Raw genomic sequence first — 7,575 nt, forward strand, 5'->3', positions numbered from 1 at the left:
GAGTTTAAATTGCTATAAATTCCAAAGATTGACTGTTAAAAATCCCGAATCTAAGCAGACAATCACCGCCAGCAAACTCTCATCAAATAAAAATAAACATTCTTAATCTGAACTCAGGTTTGTAAATACTTTGCTCCTCCAGTAAAAGCTGATTGATTCGTAAAGACTCGATTTCGTGATACCACATGTACTGTAAGTCGAATCAGCAGCAAGTTGGACTAAATACAGGCTTCTATAAAAAAACAGAAAAAAATCAACTAGTGATTAGCCTATATTGAACATATAGGATCTGTATTTCTGCATTTGTTTGCAGGTACAGAGCCTGGCCTACTGTGCACTAACTAAACAACCCAGCACCAACGATTCAACAGAGGGTTAAAAATCAAATGTACATTGACCTTTCTGTGTACTTTATTGGCTTTTCTACGACACTCGAAAGTCAGGGGAAGCATCACTATTTTGTGAATAAACATTGATTGCTGCAGTTGAGTTTACCATTTTCGCATGATCGTAATTTTCTTCTCTTCTATATATTTACCAAGCGCCGTACGTCACTTCTTTTCTAACAATATCTTGTAACAACTTACACTCTTGCAGTAGCCTACCTCCACCAAAAAAGTATTGTGCCGTAAAGTTTAAAACTTTGGGATTGTTGTGATGTCATGTTTACTTCGCTATTTTAGCATGACATAATATGAAACTCACGTCATGTGATTGGGAATTTTCCCAACAGCAAGAGTAGAGCACGTCTCGCGTCATGAGCCATCGTCAATCCATGAGTCAAGTACCGATTTCTTTGCGTCAATTGTAACTTGTCAGTAGTACCGAATATCGATTACCACCAGCCTACTAATTGCCATTCAATAATATAGTTTAGCTTACAACTAGCAAGTTATCAACATTAATTCCAAAACAAAACAACTCGTCACTAAACTTTTCATCAAATCTTCTTATAACTCTACTGATTATCCAAAAGGATGTGTAGTGTAACAAAATATTAAAAAAAGAGAGACAGTCTCACACTCAACTGGCAAATTTAATTTATTCAAGCAGAGCTTTCGCCACACACGCGTGATTTCGTCAGTAGCCTATAGTATTTTTTAAATAAAATTAACCAACAGAATTCAAGCTTTGCTAAAACAAAATGAATTTGCCGATTTAGGGTGATACTTTCTACTTTATCAACATTAAGTTGCTTTAATAAACTTGGTTGTGGTGCATTCATGGAGTTGGTTGAATTTTGAAAAATTTCTAAAACGTCTTTTTTTTCTGTCAAAAGTTATTTTGTCTTTTTTGTTTTAAAATCTCAGAAAGACCTAGGGGAGATCAGGACCAGTGGAACAAGAAGTATTTTTTTAATAATAACTCAAGTAATTTATAAACAATGTGTACCAAACCACATTTTTTATAAAGTTCCACTTTTTTCTCACATCTTCAAAACATTTCAACAAAAACATTTGATGTTTTCATGTTTATTTTAAAGTTTCAAATGCAGCACTAAAGTGTCCCACTGGTGCCTCACTTAAGGGAGCAATGGGATACTTTAGAAATGCATTTGTTGCAACAAGAAACAAGTTGCAAATAAAAAACAAATATTTTACACTACTTTGTATGCATTCATTTTTGAATTATACGCCATTGTTGCGGCACTTAACAAAATTACATGAAAGAAACGTTGAACTAAATAGATTTAATGGATTGACTCGGCAAAACTTTCAAAACGAACACTACTGATAACAAAAATGCACAATGGAGTTATTTAATTGTTTCATGACTTTTTTGAAGAAAAGAATTTATCAACACTATCATATTGTGTGTTATATCTACATATTGTATAAATCAAATATAGTTATTAGCCTACTATCTGAATCCCTAACAGACTGTTTCACCTATATACGGATCATCAGAAGTTCTTATTCAAATAGAATCTATACATATACATCTATATATAGTATACATATACATATTGTATATGTATACGTTTATACTGTTACTGTCTCCCAGGTCCTTCAACAAAATGTCTCACTGGTGCCTGAACCCCATTCAAAAAAATTCCCTTTGCACTTTTTGCTTAATGGAAGTAGGCCTACAAGTTATAAAGATTAACTCAATCTAAAAACTACTTCTTACAAAGTCATTGTTTAAATCAAAAACAAAAAAGAAATCTGATCCCTGCTATTTACTTCAGCAAGTAAAAAAAAAATATTGATGTCACGCTTGAACTGGAAAAAAATTCGCCATCAAACTGCGTTAAACAACATTGACCACTTGACCAGTATCTCGGTTCTATACGCAAAATTTCAGTCATTTACGTTCACCACAATTCAAGAAAATGGTAATGTCCCACTGATAAAGCGTCTCACTTGTAACCGATTTCCCTACTTTGGTGTGTTCTCTGCTGGAAACTAAAATGATATTCAAAAAAACAATGACGTTTGCAAAAAATTATCCCACTGTGTGAGAGAATAGATTTCACATTAAACAATTTTTGTAAAGAGGTGATGTTCTTGAACCATAAACAAATAAAACCTAACAACCACACAGCATTTATCATAATATAATAACATGAAAATAAAATAAAAATTATAAACGTTTTCGGCCATATTGATGATTTCGTCTTGAGCTTGACCTCCAACTCCTAGTCTGCTCCAACATCAGCAAGAGAAAAGTCGAGACAGGCAGATAAGCTTGAGGTAGCCAATCATTGTTTACATGCACAGATTACCAATATACCGCAGTGGGTCCCTTCGGTCAGAATAAGTCCCTCGCCTCCCTGGTAGGTATCTTCCATGTAAGTATGGTTTGTCTGCTGAGTGTTTGGGTGTGTGGACGGCTCCCGGAGCGGACGCATTAATGATGAGTCAGGTAACAAATCTATTTTTTGTAGAAAATTGTAAACCTGCGAGATGTAGTGGTATCCATCTTGAACTCTGACCGTTGCGCAAAGCGAAGAAAAAAAGATTTCATATCGTTGCATAAGCGTCATAACAGATAGGCTAGTGTAGAACAATGCTTCTCAAAGTTGGGTCCGCAGTCTTTCGGGGTCAGCGAAGCAATATTTTGGGACCACGAAGCACTTTCGAAAAAACGCTGTAAGATATTTTAAGCAAACTTTTGGACATACTTGCAATATCCAAGTAGCAAACTTTATCTTTTCTTTCTCTTGCGCCAGGCAGTCGCCTTTTCACATCATCTTCAATACGGCAGATTGAGCAGTGAACAGCCTGTTTTTCTGATGACGTAGGCCTTATAGCAATTGAAATCTACTTTACCATTCTTGGAGCAAGCTACCTCACGTTTCTATTCATGGAGATGAAATTTGCCATTACTTTCCCAACCTACAGGATCTTCGAAAAAATTTCAATATCTACAATAGTGCTGTTTAGATGGAACGGTTGTATGGGTTAGTAATGTTAGCAAGTACTTTTGATACAGTGTTGGTAAGTGGAATCGGTAGCTTCGTGGCTTCTTCTTCTTGCTTATGAGGCAGCAATTCTGGCAACATCTCCCAATTGTTGCAACCAGTGCAATGTCTTTATATCAGGGTCTATGAGATCCACATGTTCTGCAGGTCGAAACACTGGACAGTGATTAATGATGTGCTGTGCTGTTTGACATTCACCACAGACACAGGCTGGTGAGTCACACAATCCCCAGGTAAATATATTGTGTTTGAGGTGACCAACACCAGTACGGAGGCGATTCAGAGTCACCCATTCTTTTCTTGGCAGGTCTGAGCCAGGTATTACTGTATTGTCTGGTGTGACTTGGAATTGGTTGGGCCGTGAGATGGTTTCCCAGCAGTCTCTCCATGACTTCATAAGGTCGAAGTGATCTTCATGAAGTGCCACAGTGTGTCACGAAAAAGGACGCCTGGAAGGCAGGCGTTGACGTGTGATCTGTTGTGCGTCGAGGACTACAGTGTGGAGGAGATGGCGATCATTGACCTCTGCCTTTAATGCGAGCCGTATGGTGGAATTCTCTCTGCGTAGTTTTGGTGTGGCGATGCTTGAAAGCAATGTCTGAAAGCCTCTCCTGAAAGTCTTGTGATACTATGACACAATAATATTTTAAAGTGTGATGGCTGCAGTGAAAAAACAAGAATAGATACGCAAAAAAGGACTTCATTCCCCACCTCCGAAAACCCACAAAACCCTTCTTATCTTAGTTGCACCAAAAATTGCGTTGACCAGTGTAATCAAATACAGTAGTACGTGTGCACTGAAGCATAACACAACATTTTCTTACGTCACATTTAATATGTACTTTTTTTCCACTTTCGCAAAATTTTCTCGTTCAACCACATTTTACTCACATAACCAGCGCTATTGGGCATGCATGAGCAGAGTCAGTTTCACCAGTGGATTAATCGAGTAAAAAGTTTCAGTGTGCCACAAATAAATATTAAAACAATGCAATACTTCGAAGTCGGCTGAACACTGGTCATTGAAATAGCCTAGTTCAGTTGTTCCCAATCGGGGTGCCATACAGTAGTCTCAGGGGCAGTGCTTCTTAACCTTTTTCTCCTCAGGGCGTACTTGCAGACCTCTGAGATGTGGTGGCGCAGCCGGCGAAATTAGCGAGCGCAAAATCTTTTTAGATAGCATATAGCCTACTGTGTACCGGCATTTTTCTTAAATTGCTTGCAAGTTTTTATTGCATAGGCCCAGTGGCGTGCGCAGGATTTTCTCAAAGGGGGGGAGGCATTGACAGTAGTGTAGCCAGGAATTTTGAAAGGGGGGGGGTTGACGACCGGTGGGCGAAGCTCGACGGTGTTTTCGCCTAAAACGACACCCAGCGGCGGGGGGCTCTGGGGGGCCTTCTCCAGAAAATTTTGAAAAATTACTTTGGATTTGGTGCATTCTGAGAGCATTTTCAACAAAAATGTGAGTATGAATATTCCTGTAAAATGGTGCTGTCAGGTGGCATAGCAAAAGGATAAGATCATGTTTTCTTCGACATTTTTCGGAAATAAAGCTAAGTCTCTATGTTTTCTTGTTGCTAATTCCTGGCTGAGATATTTGAATGTTTGGTATTGGCAAAACTCGCTTTTAATGCAGTTTTATTTAAAATTAGGCAAGTTTTTTTTAGAACGAAAGCATCATTCCTAAGCATAAAGAGACTGAAAGCATCATTCTCAATATCGTGACGTAACACGCGTGCCAAAAGGGGGGTTGTAACCTCCAAATCCCCCCTTGGCTACGCCACTGGCCATTGATATCCCAGACGTCTTCATGATATCCCAGTATGGTTTTAGTTTAGACTTTATCCATTTCTTTCTCACTATAATAGGCTTACAAAAACTATGCTACATTGGCATACCTGGGGTGGGGTAGGTGGATTGGGCCATGTATTTCGCATTGGCTTATTTAGTCTATAAAACAACATTGCTAATTGCTTTGACAGTGCAATCCAACCAAAACATATTAAATGCCTCTACGTCGTTAACTACTAAAACATTTTTAATGGGGGGGGGGGGTAGGGGCGGGGGGCATGGCCCAATGCCCCCCTCTCTGCGTACGCTAGTGCATAGGCCTCATAGTAACAGCCTACTATCTTTAAAATACTGTAGCTTATGCTCAATGATACAATGAGATAAGCTGAAAAAGAAGGCAAAAACAGTTCTAAAAAATAAAGTTTTTAATATTGTAATAATTTCAAATTTTAACAACACACAGCACAACGTTTGGTTTAAAAAAAAATTGGTTCTGACCAGCGAAATATCACACCATTTAATAAACTGAACTACCGGTACCCATTTCAATGCCTCAGATACAGAGAACACATGTTGTCTATCCCTAATTTTAAAACTAATAGGTTACAGATTTTGTTAGAATATTGTTTCAATTTCCCTGCGACGTACCTACCGACCTTCCATGGCACACTGATGCGCTATAGCGCACCGGTAAGTAGTAGGCTACTGCTCTGGGGTGTGGCAAATTAATTCTCATATTCATTTTTATCTGCTTCCATTATTTAGAAATAAAAAACATAGAAATATTTCCATTGATTTGCATTAGTAAACTGAAAACAAATTTCAATGTAACTTTAAAATAAATAAACTTCACTTCGTCTTTTTTTGAAAGGGCCTTTTCAGAGTGGCAATCAATCTCCAAGTAAAGTTGCTGTGTTACTAGATCTACTATCAGGCCTACAAGCCAGAAAGCCACCTCGTTCGCAATTCACTCTAATGGCCATTCTAGAGTGTTCCCACCTCTACCTCTATCCTGGTGATTTTGATTACCAGCACGTTGACTGAAGCTAGCGCACCACCAGCCCTGCTAATGCATGTTTGGCTAACTGGGCATCACACAACAACTATGCCTCATTGTACCATCCCAAAGATGTAGTCAGCTTCACATCTGGGCGATGGGGCACTGGAGCAAACCCATGCATGGCCTTAGCAAGCACTGGCAACAATGATCAGCTTCCGGACAGTCGTGTGCTACAAAAGTTCCTTCCCAACACTGACCTTCTCTCGTTACCGCAATACCGCTCAAGACACCAATTCCACGAGAACCTTTCAAGTGGTGGAACTCCCGTAAAGCCCATTGCAATCGCTTTAGCTTCCTTACCAACAAGTTCACAAACGCATTACCTCTTACTATCTAACTCTCACAATGTGGACGAGGCCTACCAGGACTTTGCAACTTAGCATGTGCCAAACACGCCGTCCCTTGCGGTCGTAGAAACAACTACACTCCGTGTTGCGATGCACAGTGCGAGCGCCTCTACCAATCTTTTCTTAGTAGCCTATTTCAGATGGTAAAACAACACCCTCAGCTGCCAAGGCTCTTCTGAAAAGACTCAAAGCAAAAAGAAAAGAACGCTGGAAAGAGACCATCCAATCTATCGATCTTTCGCATTCAAGCGTACAGCGTGGAGCACGCTCAGTCGCTCAAGAATCTCACTGGACAATCCAAACAACTACCCCGACAATATCCCATTCCTGCTAATACGATCGCATCGCAGATAATAAAAAAACGGGACATGTACAGTAAGCCGTGTGATCGTACCTCTGACCGTTTTGTGACCAATAAAGTGACAAAGCTTTGGAAGATCAATACACCCGACAAGGCCATATTTAGATAAAAAGAGGCTTTAGATTATTTCCCCTTTGAGGCCCCCAACCACCACCACACCATATAACAGCCATAGAGACGAGTATTTCAAACAACCACTTGATACCATAGTAAACTAGTGATGAAGAAATATGCACGCAAGTGTTGAAATTAAGCATTTGCAGATAACTAAAGTTTGCAATCTAGGCTACTTGAGTTGAGTTGAGTTGTTTTTTTTATTTCTGACCATCATATCAAAACAATACACGTCAACATAGCAAAGGTCAAGAAAAAGGTAGAACGTGTTGTGAAGTATCACTGCAAATAGGAAATGTTAGTTTAACAAAATAATTGCACGTTATTGTTAGTGGTATGTTTTTTAAAGAAACATTAAACTTACGTATTTTGTATTGCCATTTTGAGCAACGCTAATATAATAGCCTGCAGTAGATAATTATAACTATAGCCAGAGTTGGAAGTAGCCTAATTAAAATAACGACTAGTTGTCACTATT

The sequence above is a fragment of the Aplidium turbinatum genome, chromosome 2 (genome assembly GCF_918807975.1).
Source record: "Aplidium turbinatum chromosome 2, kaAplTurb1.1, whole genome shotgun sequence".
NCBI lineage: Eukaryota > Metazoa > Chordata > Ascidiacea > Aplousobranchia > Polyclinidae > Aplidium > Aplidium turbinatum.